This window comes from Thermobia domestica, chromosome 6 (genome assembly GCF_964235325.1).
Source record: "Thermobia domestica chromosome 6, izTheDome1.hap1.1, whole genome shotgun sequence".
Taxonomy (NCBI): domain Eukaryota; kingdom Metazoa; phylum Arthropoda; class Insecta; order Zygentoma; family Lepismatidae; genus Thermobia; species Thermobia domestica.
The window spans coordinates 131,947,940-131,963,347 of record NC_137459.1 but is presented as its reverse complement, the minus strand read 5'-3'; the positions used below and the strand labels follow the sequence as shown (position 1 = coordinate 131,963,347).

At 34.2% G+C, this 15,408-nt stretch overlaps 1 long non-coding RNA gene across 1 annotated transcript in view; it reads right to left on the bottom strand.

Moving 5' to 3' along the window:
- The window catches only part of LOC145688215 (uncharacterized), a 92,963-nt gene extending 77,990 nt beyond the window's left edge, over positions 1-14,973 (bottom strand). The window contains exon 1 of the long non-coding RNA XR_014131856.1: positions 14,853-14,973. This is a non-coding gene — a long non-coding RNA (uncharacterized LOC145688215). The remainder of the gene's footprint in view (positions 1-14,852) is intronic.
- Positions 14,974-15,408: the final 435 nt, after the last annotated feature.

Genomic DNA, 15,408 nt, shown 5'->3' with positions numbered 1-15,408 from the left:
GTCGGTGGATTTTCTCGAGATTCTGCAATTTTCTCTCACATTCTCATTGCATCATTTATTTCACTTTCATTCCCATTCATTAATCACCCTTTTCCTTTAGATTAAATGGCATAATGGTTGTATGCAAAACTTTCAACATTTTTATTTCATTTCGTTTCTTTGTGTTGATAAGGATCAAGGTTAATGTAACAATTAACTCATAAGCCAATAGGGAAGTTTGACATAGTTCTTCGTTGGTTTGTATATCTTCCAAAATGTAATGTTTTAAAGTAATGAATATTCACCAATCTTTTACGAGATTCTTGGGAAATGAAACTTCCTTCAATTGATAATAGTATTTTACTCATTTGTGGTAAGATAAAATTTAAGTAATTTATCAAATTTTGTACTCCCATATGAGCTAAAGGCTCGCAAGTACAGTTCTGGGATTGATTTTCCGGCGAGGACACAGGCTTTCCCATCTTAATTTCATTTTCTATGCAGATTTTCCGCTATATAATAAATCAAGGCTTTATTTGAAAATAAACAAAAACCAAATTTTACTGTGTGCTCAAAACGTAATAGTAATTACGATTTTTTTATTGATTGTGTCTATTATAAACCGTTGTCTTATTGGAATTTGCACAGAGGGTATTTTAATGTTGACCTAGGACCGTGAGGCAAATGATGAGTTTTTCGAATAAGGAGTAGAGAATTCCTGTTTAAAAATCAAAAAAAAAAAATAAAATAAAATAAAATAAAATAAAATAAAAATAAAAAAATAAAGTTAGTGGAGTCCAGGGTGCGCATCACATATCACCCAACTGAAAGCCATAGCCATTTGTGATTTGCAATGCGTAGTAATTTTAATTTGATACTAACATTTTAAACATTGAATCCGGAGTTTACTACATTCCAATCAATAGAAGAGCAGTAGCTTAGTAGTAGATCGTTCACCTTTTCAGTCTAGAGCACCTGGTTTGATCCCAGACCATCTGAGTTTATGACGGACTCATGGTTTTCCAGGGTGCACCGAATAAGTTAAAACAACATAAAAAGACAATATATACGAGTAAGAAAAACATATTGCTTTACTAGTAAATAATATCCCTGGCCATATAGATTAATTAAACAGTGACTGGCGTTGTACTAACAAATGCTGATTCATATGCTGTTACCCAGGGATTCATTCTCTGGAGACGGGCCACATTAGAACCAAATAGTCAATAATATTCTTAAGCTAGGTCTATGTCATGTTAATATCAGTGCTGTAAAAGAAAGTTAAGCTTCAGCAAAACAAGCAAATAAAATAAAGTGTATTAAAGGGCTTAAAAGCTCTTGAATTCATGGCCAACTGAGAATAATATAGTTACTTATCGGACACATCAAAAGATGAATTCACAGTGTACAATATATCAAATGCTATTTAATAAGAACAGTACTCAAGACTAATATCTAGAACTCTCAAGTAGGAAATAACAATTTCATCCACACTGAGAGAAAAAAATGTAGGTGGCGTACTTAAAAAGATAGGTTACATGCGTAATTCCTGTAGTTTTTGGACTTAACGTACAGCAGACGTATAACTGAAAACGCATGTTTTATAATACTTTCTGTATAAGTGTTTTATCTATACGTACTTTCCGTATGAAACAATGTAGGCGGTCAGGATCTCGCATACAAATGGACGTATATAACATATAGCTGACGAAGGTAACATAAGTATATGCATGTGATATACGGAAAACTGTTAGATGTCAGACATCCTGCAACGGCATGATGTAACATCTAAGGGAAGTGTCTATGTAGCATACGGATAACGTATGCTCCGTACTGATTTCTATAGTAACCAAGAGGATACCGTATATTTGTACAATGTACCGCTGTCCGGAGAACGGATTTTTCTCTGTGCACTGGAAAAACAGACGTCAATGCTACCGCTCATGTCCTGTAAGAGGAAGACTATAGGTTCAGTTACGTAGCATATCTCCAGAGTAGAGTCACGACTAGGACAAACATAAAAACTCAGAAAAGATTTTAATCTGACTGAAATTCTAGAACTAATAGTACGCTGTCACTAAGTCTAAAGTTTCAAGTTTCTTATTCGATAGACATAGGTTTCTCTGAATTTGAGACGACTAACTTCGTAGTTACCAAGAAAGAAAAGAAAACTGTAAATGTACGGAATTTAAAGTTGATCTCCATTGACCTTTGATTTTCCTTGTAACTACACAATTTCTATTAATTTAATACTATTGTTTTCATAAATTGCTTATCTGTTGACAATAAAGAATTCAAGTACAGTAAAACTAGAAAGGTTAAATATAAATAAGGCTATTCATTCGGAAGAAAAATACTTTGTATATAAATTAATATTGAGAGAAAAGTATGATGAATCACCTTTATTTTTCCTTTTTCCACGTGGAAGTTAGATTCACCATTACATACAGATTAAACGAGATGATTTACTCACGTACAGAACCACAGATTTTTCTCACACATTTAGGTTGGAAATTGAAAAACATAGCTAATAAAGTTTAAGCTAGATAAAATTTGAATAACTATTTTTATTTGGTATAGACTGTTGATTTTATAATATATAATGTAGGGTGGACCATTTATCAGGATTCGCCCTTAAAACTTTTAAACTAATAGACAGAAAACGCTAAAATTTCGTACTATTCAAATATTGGCAGGACGTTGTTTGCCATACTCTACGATATTACAAGATTAACTGTGTTGCCAACAGAACATAAAATTGTATTTTTTTAAACGTTATTAGAAATTTTAAATCTACATGTAAACGAAAACATACAATACCATACTTGTCACGCAGTGTTGCAAACTAAGGATATTACAGTATGACAAACATTGATTTGGAGTGTTCCTGAATAATAATAATGCAAGTGAGATGGTTGGGGTAATAGACATGCAAAATACTTTAACACTGAACACTTTGGTCATAATATGAAGTATTTCGAACAAGTAGAAACGACGTTACAGGCAATTAAATATTTGACCTTTTTTAAACGAATTTATTTCAAAAAATTGTTTAGGTAAGTATAACATCCTATTACGTAAATACTTTTAAATATACATAAAGATTGTAGTATTACTAACAGTAATCTCACATCTTAAACCATTCAGAGATATGAAAAAATTGTTATATTTTATATATTGGTTAAAATGGTGCGTTTCCGGAACTTTCTAAAACTGTTGTTGCTTTTCTTTACTTTTATAGTATCCCAATAATAGTTTTTGGCAGGTGTAATTAGGACAAGTTCCTGGAATAATTTTAAGCAGTGTTGCAAACTTAAACAGTTTTTAATATATCTCCAAAACTATTTGAGATAACAAATTTCTGTAAACGGCATTGACATCTTCACATCTGTCGAAAATCACCTATATAATTGGATGCTGTACGATGGATGATATATGATGGATAATCTAAGCAGTTTCTCGAAACAAAGACTTTTGATAAAATAAAATTTTCAATCCCTTGTAAGTTTGTTCGTATTCCTTTGAAATTCACGATATCATGATCAAAGTACTAGACACAAAAGTACTTTGGATATTCATTGCCCTGTCTGTCTCATTTGTGTTATTACTGCTGTAGAGGGCACTAAATTTAGATATTTGTAATACTTTAGCTTCCTTAATTTCCAAGACTGCATGACAAAAAATTGATATTGTATGTTTTCTTTTGCATGTAGACCTGAAGTATGTAATAACCTGACGTAATGGCATTTGAAAATTACAAATTTAAGTTGGATTGGGTTGGCAACACTGTTAATCTTTTGCTATCACAAAGTCCATTAGCTTAATAGTTACAAGGCCGTATCAAGATAAATGGTATGCCCTATATATATTAAAAATTAAAACACAACCTATGTTCGTTTGAACACCTTCTAATACTTCTAGTTCTATGAAAAGTATCGACCCTACAGTCCTTTCCAGTTTTCCGGGATTCGCTGTAAATGGATAAGAATCGGTTTGGAACTGGACAACTCGTGCAAGTAGGAATAAACACATAAAATGTTTATTTTGGTCATACAAGTAGGAAGAATATAAATAGTCTATTTAAGAAAATAGTAATGCGTGCTGGATATGAAGACTTATTCTGTAACCTTCCCTGTAACAGTTCAAGCATGCACAATTTTACATTTTTTTTTGGGGGGGGGGGGTTAAAACTTGCCTCTGAATATAGAACTGAACTTTATACAGTTTCATACTGTATTTGATCGTAAGAAATCAAACATTATCAACGTCATTTAGTAGGACAGAGAAAGGAACATAGAAGATACACACACAGACCTTGAATGCCAGATACGCTAAAAGCACTACAATTTTTCACGCGATTTCCCGATAGCAATATCTCTTTTTAATTTTTTTTCCACTTAAGCAATCCGACTTTTCTTCGCCCATTTACCATTCTTGTAAGGCTTTCACGTGTTCGTAATTTCCAAAATCGCCTTTCTTTCATGGTTAGAGATCTTCACTACACCGTCCAAGTCCAGTTTACGACACGTTTTATTTTCAATACTTATCAATACTAGAGCATTTAACCTACACCTGGTATTCCTTAAAAATGTTTGATTAATTTCAGCTTTGAAAACTATCTCTCTGCATTTGCTGGTGTTACAGGAAAAGTTAAATGCAGCTGAAGGAAAGTACATAAGTCAAGCAGACCACTTGCTAAATACGTGTTTTGAACAAACAGAAATCGTGCGAGATTTCTCACTGATACAAGTCCTGTTATTTTAATTTCTGCAGTTATAAGTATTCTAAAGCACAGTAGCTGCTGAGAAACTTCATGAATATAATCTCTGATGTCAGAAATATTAATAATACTGAATTTAGTATGTTACTTCAGGTGGTGCTGGCATCCTCTACTAAATATTTATTAAAACATATTCAACACAATTCTCTTTTCACGACTTGCAGGCCCCCTAATGGTTTAGGATCTCCCACATTACAGGGACTGCGGAGTCGTTATTTACGCCACTTCTCAAAATACAGCCATTACCCTTATTCATTATAGATTCATCATTATCAGTATCTTGGCATTACTAGCCGCAGCTTCAGAAGATTCAATGTACTTGGGTGCTGTGCCAGGCTCTTCATCTTAGCATAGAAATTATTCAGTTGAATACTATTTATCAACTATACTCTTTCTTCTTCTCCCTTGTTTTCCTCCCATTATTCTTCAAAAAGCACAATCCTCCTAAACAGTGTAATAAAAACATTTTTTCTTTTCAAATTATATTCTATATTTCTCTATTCTGATCTACTATTTTCAACATTTTGTCCTACCCAACTACTTTATCCATTGATCTTCATACCTATATTTTGCATACTTTCAGTACTTTTTTAAAAATATTTATTTTATTTATCATATTTATGGACTATACTACTATTTCACAATTGGTTTTGATTTTAAAAATCTGAGAAATAATCGAACAGTTGTAAGTGCGCTGTTTGAATTTTGCCTTTGTTATGAGGCTTGGGTTCGAATCTCATAGGCAACCATTTAGTCAAACTGAGATTATTCCCACCACGTCAATGTCAGTATAGTATCTTAAATATACTTTTCCTGACTGACTTTTTTCAGAACATTACGCTCTATTTCGTATTGTTAACTTTTTAATTGTTTGTATCTGAAGCTTTTTTAATAAATATTAAAACAAACTTGATGTTGTAAATTAATGAACTAACGTTAATGAAGCATCATTCTTAATGCTAATTCAAAATATAGTTCAAGTAAAAAAAATGTACGTAAAATACGCACTTTTTTCATTTAAAATAGCAGACTTTATAACCAACGTATACTTGCTGCTGAAAACATATGCTACAAATCAAGGACTGAAATTGTATTAATTAACTTCACAACATATGGTGATCCAAATTGCAACACTTTTATTCAAGGTGAGGTCATTTGATGTTTACGACACGGAAAATCCCTTACGCACACTTTTTAAAATACATGTATCTACGAAGTAAATTTCTGTGATACACTTAATAACATAGTAACGTAATGAAGCAAGTTATAAAGCGCACTTGTTTTTATCACTTTGTTAAATACTGTGTATTTCTGTAGCAGCCTCTAATGTTGAGTAGAAACCACATAGCTATATGATAACGTATTTGCCTTTAGTGGACAAGTGCGGTTTGATTACTGGTAAGAGCTTCATGATATTTAGATTCCATGTTAAACAGCAAGAATGTTTCATATAGCTACAGTGTCGTTGGTATGGAATGTGTAAAAAAAGACATATCGGAGAACGTGGATACTTTTACTGACGACTGCAATACGTATAATTATTTTAAGTATGATCTTAGGAGGAAGAAGGTAGTTATTGATGTTCTAACTGTGAGTTACAGCTTGTTCTTTCCTAAAGTATCTTACGTTGTTCATAATGTATGAAAATTCGAAAAAAAAGTAGGGGCCGTGACATTAAAATCATTAGTTAGGTCTAACTCTACCATTCCACTAGTTTTTTCAAAGAGAAAAAAAACTCTACCACAATATAAAACAAAGTTATATCAGTGTTTTCAAAATATTGTTTATTTTTGAGTAATCTGTATAATTCTTGGAGGAAATATTAATTAACGATCTAATAAATATAATCACATTAGAACACATAAAGATATAATATAATGATCTACTATGTCTCTTTACACTTTGGTGCTAAAGACCTGTGGAAAAAGCTAATATATTGTCCTAATTTAAGTATTATCTCATCATTTATTTGAGGAGATACGTGAAGTCTGAGAAGAGAAACATACTATTCCTGTGAAAAATATTTCAGTTTAACGTTCCACGATTATGCCCCTTAAGTTAAAGATGACGATGATTAGGGTAAGTAAATAATGATGGAAGAAATGGTGGAATGAGAAAGTGGAAGAAAATGGGAGTACCCCGAGAAAACAAACTTAATTGGCCGGGGATCGAACCAGGGACCTCACGCACCAGAAATAAGCGCTCTACAACTGAACCACCCTGTCCCTTCCACTATTGCTGTGAAAGTCTAGAAACTGGATATTATGGAGGAATTGTGTTTGTTTATTATATTTATCAATTAAATTCGTAAATTATTCATCAAAATTAGATCAGCGTTCTTACCATATTTATTCAAGGCTGGATTAGTTTTAATATCGAATTCAAAATATTCGAAGTCATAATCATCTCACTTATGACAGAGATGGCTCAGAACTCAAACTCTCAGCTTCAGATAAAGCCCTTAAACATTATTCCACTTAACTTACTTTCGTCTAGTATGATTTAATGTGTGAGTATTCAATGTAGTATCTGCTGAAGGTTGCGCTTGTCTGATACATTATCATTAATTACGTTAATTCTATTTTAGATTCCACTGCGTACAAAAAAAGTATTACCGTGCCATACCATAGGCAGAAATAAAATATTTTTAAAGCTATCATTAAGTTGCCGTTTCCTCACTTACCACGTAAGCTATTTTAAAACTAGTTCCTAAATCTTCCGCATAATAATACAGGGGAGGTCAAGTCTATCTAGAACTTTTTTTGTAATAATAATAATAATAATAATATTATTATTATTATTATTATTATTATTATTATTATTATTATTATTATTATTATTTTAAGAAGAAGAAGAAGAAAGAAGGTTAGAAGAACAAATTTAAGAAGTGGAAGCTTCATTTATATTTCCACATAACCCTTACTACAGTTCAGTTATACATTTACTTCAGCATTTAACTCTTGCCTGGAGGGCTTTGTAATAGAAACATTTGTCAGTACTTCTGAATAATTCTAGAACAAAGCGATGAGAATGTCTACCCACACTCTTCATGGTCACTAACAAGGGTAACCTTCTTGTAAGACCAGCCTACACTTTGGCCTGTCCGTTATGTGCGCTGAATATTTACAAGAGACTTCAAAAGAAATTTTCTGCGCTTTGATTCCCCAACATTGCTCTGTTGCTCAACCTTTAACGGTCAGTCAGTCCACTAGTGAGTGGTAGCCTACCACCATATGCTATGATGGCACCCGAGTGTTATAAAAAAAAAAGCTCATTTCCCTCTTGGAAAACATAGCCGCTGAATTCCAAGGTGTGAACACAGGCCGGCAGAGCCCAACCCAAACCAGGAACCCCGGGATGACCTGAGAGAGCTTGGATCATGGCCCAACTTACCAACTTGTCGTTTAACCAGCGCCGGGAGGTACCGTACAGACGAACAACCAATCACCTCCCGGACCCAAAGACACGTCTTACTCGACCATTTGGGAGGTATTCCGAAGACTTCTCTTCCCCGGTAGGGATAATATGATCACATTCCCTCCCTTCCTGATTTTACGGAAGAGGTACACCATAGATTACTGGTACCAAAGAGTGATGTAGTCTAGCTGCACAAGGCAGATATTCTCATTTAGGAGGCACCAATCGCCCTCCTCCGGTAGGTGACTACAATAGACAATCTTACCAATAACCGTAGAGAGGTATCACGCACACACCTGGACTCAATGATCAGTGTCATTTGACCTATTTGGGAGGCTGACAGCTTCTTCTGACCTCTTGCCTTCCCCAGTAGAGAGTCCCATCACCAACTCCATTGTCATGTTATAGTACATTACTCTATAAGAAGGGCAATTTTAAATAGAGCAACAGACAATGTTTTGCTTATTCCGAGTTGATATATTACATAATGGGTGTAGATGTTGAGTGATTAAACACCCTGACAGTCTCTTCATCTATCTTGAGGCCTCTCCCCCTTTCTCAGCATGAACTTGGGACTTACCATAGCGGGGTTTCATTCTAGGACAGCCTGCTTCACTTCTTCATCAATGTGCAAATGTTGACCTCTAAGGAATTCTTTTAAGGGTCCAAAAGGGGGAAATGAGATGGCACTAAGTGCAAACTACAAAGGAGGTATGGCGATTTAGTGCAGACTTCAACTCTTGTGTGCCGGTCAAGAGAGGAAATCTATTTTACAATCCTGCATGCACTCACTTTTCGAAACAGCAAATGGTCATGAATTATTGTGTTTAATGTTCCTAACTAAAGATCATACATCTTTACAATTTGACGACAGTGAAGATTGTCAACGATAAGCTCTTAAATGCATTGAGTGTTACTGTTGTGGTTTGGGATCCAAACCGAACAGGATCCTCAAAGACAGATGTACGGTCACTTTTCAAGTGCTTGCACTATTCTGCGTGTGAGCATCTTACCACCGTATTTTGACTGTAATTTTTATGTAGATTTCAGCCGATTTATGCCCTCATTCAATTAAAATTTCATTAGCACATGCTGTTCCTTGTAGACGCTTATATTGTTGTCCACCATCTTGAATAATGGTCTACACGCTGACGCGTAAAATGAATGCCGCCTACCAGTTACAGGACATAGTTGTCAGTTCCAAACTGGGTGCAGTACTTCCAACCTGGGATGCGACGTTAAACCTCTAAAAAACAAAAGTCCTGGATTGGTATGAATGCTCCTCATACTACTTCAATGTATCTGCATTAGTATCGTATTTTACTGTGAATCATACAGAACTTAATTATCTTATAATAACATTGAAAGAAGTACCGTTTTTCAGATCCGTATATTTCAATGTGTTCCTTCACTTAAGAACAAAAATAGCCACTACATTATTAGAATGCTTGGCTTAGAAGAATTATCATCATCTAATTAATTTTTCTCTTGCAGGATCTCATTGCAGTTAAATACCTTGTAATCGCACTAAAATTGTAGTGTAGATCTAACATACATACAACAGGCGTTTCCTGTGCGATAGCTCGAAGAAAAATGAAAAATGAACATGACTTTTTCTAAGAAAGTTTAAGAAGACTGCTTTGATTCTTGTAGGCAGTAACAAACTGCACGGCTAAGAATCATTACTGTACCTTGATGACTTGTATCCAATCTTTCTTTTTTTAATTTTTACTCTTGCCGTCATTATAGCACTGTTTCTTACGTAAAAAGGACAGTTTACTATGTCGTGTTTCCTCTGTTCGATTTTCAAAGATAAATAAAATTAAATTAAGTTTTATTTTTTCCCACGTTACAGCGTGTTATACGTAACTTGAAATAGTAAGTTAGGTTTCTGTGCATTGCGACTTTATGTAGCACCAAGGCTCTGAAGGACGGGACCTACTATTAACGTGGGCTTCAAATCACGAGCGCGTCTTTCATCCAGTGCAATCAGCAGGTGCATAGACCATCACACCTTCATAGTATAGACCATTCCCTACCACACTATGTAGCTTTAAAGAGATATGAATCACAGGACCACACCATTGGTCCGGCTTGAATTAGTGTATCAACATTTAGTAAATTGAATATATATATATATATATATATATATATATATATATGTATAGCTTCAGTATAGAGCTCCCTCGTGAGTATATCATTAGCGTACTTGCCTTCGGTGTAGGGAAACCGTGTTCGACACTCGGTAAAAGCTCACGTGGTTTGATTGTCACGTTAAGCTGTAGTTCACGTCCCTTATAGTCCTGGTGCTGAAAGGGACTCTAAATTCCAAATCAACCAACCAACCGAATTCAATATAGGCAAACTACAGCAAAGTCGACTTAACATGGTTCCAATCTCAATCCTCTTATTTATTTCTACTTTTCTATGAATCTCATTGTAACAGAAATCAAAGCTTGTTGGTGCATCCTATCCTGTGTTAATGCAGGGGCCACGTTCGCTAAGTGGTAGAGCGTTCACCTCTGGTGTATGGGGTCCTCGGTTCGATCCCACCTTGCACAAAGTGAACTTTGTGGTGGACAAACACCTTGTGCGTGGGCTTTCTCGGGGTTCTCCCGTTTCATCCTACTTTCTTCATTCACCAACTCATTCATTTCTCATCGTCACTGTCTCCTTTAGCCTAGCCGGTATAAACGTGGGACGTAAAACTTAAAGATTTCATTTCCTGTGTCAATATGATATTATCAGGATTGTGACCATCCATCTCACTAAGATGTTGCTGTATATTATCCTCCAACGTTTTGCTCGGCCTAATCCAAGATCTTTCCCCTCACTTATTCAACTACAACTTAATTATTTGTAGTTATTTCTCACATACACAACGTATCTTGTTCATTTTAGATGACACTTATCTTATTACCCGCGTGATATTCGGTAATCCGTACAGTCATGTTTCAAAATATTAAACACTTCGTCTCTTTCAGAAGCTTAGGTGTGTTCAGAGCACAATTGGATCAAGTCCAGTTACCAAAGTTGTCAGAAAAAGAAATGTTTAAAAAATATGTACGGTATGTCTAAGTACTTTGAAAAGTGAACACTATTTTCTTTACATTATAGACTAAGAATTATTTACAATATCTGGACATGAATACTTGAAACTCTGAAAGAAGCAGCAAATGTAGATGCCTATTCTTCGTCTCTTTGAAGTTCTACTTGCTAACTTATGAATCAAACCACATTACAAACACATGCGATTAATTTTTTTTTTTCAGAGGTTCAAGTTTTATAACGCTATTATACCTATTGCAAAATACCACATCGTCCAGTTTTTTCATCCATACGTTTGTTTGTCTATTTTTGCTTCAAGCCAAAAAAATAATAATATACAAAGAAAATGATCTATTTGATTTGCGGGTCTGAAAAAATGTTAAATGGAAACCTGGATACATCACATTTGAGCGCAATGCAATGCATGGAATCCAAGGTTAACCTGTTTAAAAGTGAAGTTAATCATGCAATGCGAATACATTTGAAATGGCATCGTTGTCCAGAGTAGTGTAAAAAAAAAAAAAAAAAAAAAAGTTGTTTCCTTCTTTTTCCAAAATACTACATTTGAGTATCGGTACTTGTTTTACCATTTTCCACTGTTAATAAATACTTATTCAAAACCAAGAGAAAATTTTCTTACTGTGACAAAATAAATTCGGTTCAAATAAGAGAATGTATAGAAAATCGAAAATGAACATATTTATTTCTAATTGTAGAATATCAAAGAAAATTTCGGAAATCGAACCCAGGATCACGTGTACGAAACGCGTGCGCGGTAGCCATTAGACAAGTGGGGAGTTGTGTGTAGTTTGTGAAGCCAGAAAGTTGAATGAACCGTTTCTCTCAGTGAGACTGTGTAGAAGAACGCCGGAATAGTATCTTTAAATACTACATTTATTTACCTACTCCTAGACGTAGGAGTGGTGAAGAAGATGAAGATAATATAGCTACCCCCAAAAATTAATAGGTACTCCCTTCTCTACAGTAAATCATATTAAAAGGAAAAGGATAGTGTTTCATTTCTACTATTGTTTTTTTTTTTTTTTTTTTCATTTTGGTATCAAATAAAAAAAGTAATTTAAAAAGGCAAAACTACCATAGCACTATTTGAAGTTATTATGTAAATATAATTTACAATTGAACCCTTAATGCTACTTTACTATACATCAATAGCAGAAACTCGTGCTTGAACCTGCGATGACTCACTGGAAGATTTCTGCGCTTGTCGGAACAATGGGTTCGACCCTGAGTCATAGCACATCCGAATACGCATGGACAAACATTCTGATTCCAGTTTCTCCAGGCACTTAAGCGTCCGTTCATCTCGTCACTTCGTGATTCTCATTCACAGTGTGGTACTATATAGCTACGTGTAAACAGTTTGAAGTAATGCAAGGAGGCTTTTTTTTTCAATCGTCTTAAGATTTCCTTGTCTCTAAGAAATATAATGAGGCTTGTCACAAATCTAGTAGCATCTTTTAAGATGGCTTAGAATTTCGCGTATTACAAACGCATACATTTTGAAGTTTGTTGAAATTTAAAATACCATTTACAAACTCGGGACCCGTGGAATAAAACGGTACATTTAAGTCTACACAAATACATGTTTTGTATACAAAGACTATAGACTCCTCATTTTGAACATGAATTTCAGTTTAAATGTGAATTGTCGTTATAATGAAAGAAGAATAAAAACAAGTATACATTAAATAAAACGCTAAAAAAAAAAAAAAAAGATGCCAAATGCTACATCAACTTCGCAGCAAGATATCTAACCACTAAATCAAAAAAGCACTATATTCAACCAATTGTGATTTGGATATCTACAAAGCACTTACTAAGTTATGTAGCTTTTTTATTTCAGTAAGAACTTGCAGTGCTTAGTTTGTGCTTAATGAACTGTTAAATTTCTTTAAGAAACTGGGAAATCCTTGGTTTCTCACTCAGATATCACAGAAGTAATATAACGCGACGCCCGAACCGCACGTCGCGGAGAAATTTACGCCATATTTACACCCACAACTGGTATGGTCAACAGAACAATATTGACCTTATGAACAGCAGAATAAGCTTAAAATGTTACAATGCCAAAAGATATACTGTTGAAACATTATGTAGAAGCATTTGGTTATGACAAAGATATTTAGAACCAAAAATAAATGCACAGTAAATTTTATTGTTGTTGGTTGAGATATAACTTCAAATAACGAATTTTTACTAACACGTAATCTTGAAGGATAATATGTTACTAAAGAATGTTTACATTTACTAATCCTATATCAAAAAGAAAAAGAAAAACTAAAAGAGATTGAATTGCGAAAACATAAACGCTAGTACGATAATATATTTATTTTTCTCGGGTTGTTACTGAAAAATATCAAAATCAAAATTTAGTAAGAAAAATTAAGTTGTTTCGGTGATTTCTGGAAGGTATTCACAAAATTTGTTGCAACATCTCAAGTGTAATCACGGAATAATCTTAAGTTTCTCTCTCTTTAAGATCAAAGTCGCTTTATACTATGCGAGAAAATTATTGAACAGCACACAAAGATTTTGCAACCTTTTGCAAACGCAACTGTTTACGAATGTTCCTGCATAATGACGACAGAGAAACGTCTCAGCATAATTTGTCAAGAAACACTACAATGCAGAAGAACTAAAAGAAAATAAACATTGTGAGCAAAGCTTTTTTTATCTAAAGTTTGTTAACAACATCAATGTTTAAAGATAAGTTGGTGCGGAGATGTATGGTGTCCTCAAATGTGTTTTACAAAACACTTGTTTCCTTCTAGCGGATTAAGTACACCACCTGTTCTTTTCAAATCTTCACAAACAAACACAAGTTGATATAAAAGTATCACATTTAAGCAGAAAAATATCACCACACGCAATGCTTTAACAGAACATGTAACACAAAGAACGAAATTTCAATTCTACTACTAGCTTTTAGATTATAAACAATCTTACTCATCCGCGAAGACAAGTTGGAAACAGCGCTTTAACGTCGACTAGAAAAGGAGCTCTGCAACCACTTCCATCTTATTATCTTTCAAAAATATACGTTGAAGATGCCCGCATTGTGAACAAGATTTCACAAAATTTCTGTATGATGCACGAAAAATACAGTAAATGATATCAACCAAAAATATAAACAATCTTCTTCCGTAGGCAAGAAGGAAAAATTTTCATCGGATAAATATATGGCTTCTTCGTAATACTGATAGGTTATATTTGTGAGAAGAACATTTTTGTTTATCAACATAGTCGCCTATTTAAAGGAAAAAATATTTAAGAATAAAAATAAAAAAAAATAAATATAATACTTCAGATTGGCGAGATAAAAACAAATTATCTAAATTGTAAATATTTGAATGTTATTTTTTTAAAATGTCAAATTCTATATTTTCTTTAACGAATCATATCCACAAAAATTATAAAGCTAAGGAAAAAGAAGAAAAGATGTGTCCAAGTTATCAATTGGGTTTAAGAAATGACATTCCGCAACCTGTCATCATATTTCCTCTATAACAATGTTCCCCCAGTGCGCATACAATTTTCAGTTCTGTCTATCAAAACACTGTAAAATATGAAAAGACAATAATAAAAAGACATCTATCATGTGACTAACCTTGGCACTTCCCGTCATGCTTGGATCAGAGTGGTCTACAGACAACAGGCAGGTCCCACTTCCAGCTGCTTGTTTCTACTGCAGCACACACATAACTGGCAATCAGAGTTTGCCAGCCTCGGCAACCAGCGGCCGCAGCGCTTCATCCGGTAAATTGAAGAAGCAAATTATTGATCGATATGACGTCACGTCAAGAGAAGAAGTGCAAGCAAACACGAGATGAAATTCAATTTTACAGCTGCCGAGTATGTGAATAATTAGCATCCGGTACATGCGCAGAGAAACAACGAATAAGAAAACGTTTTTCTCTAAATGTTACGCTACGTTACAAAGTTTTCTGCCTTTGTAGAATGTAGAGTAAACTTTATTTATGTGTGTGCGTATATATACATACAAATACAAAAAGCACGTGCGCGGAACTATTGTAGCAGAGGAATTGAGTCTTTCTGAATCATACAGCATCTTTATGAGAGAGAAAGTGGGAAGGAAGTAATAGTAAAGTCCGCTGCTCTGCTGTTTGCGCAAAAGGAAAACATCTTCTACAAAACACTAGTTG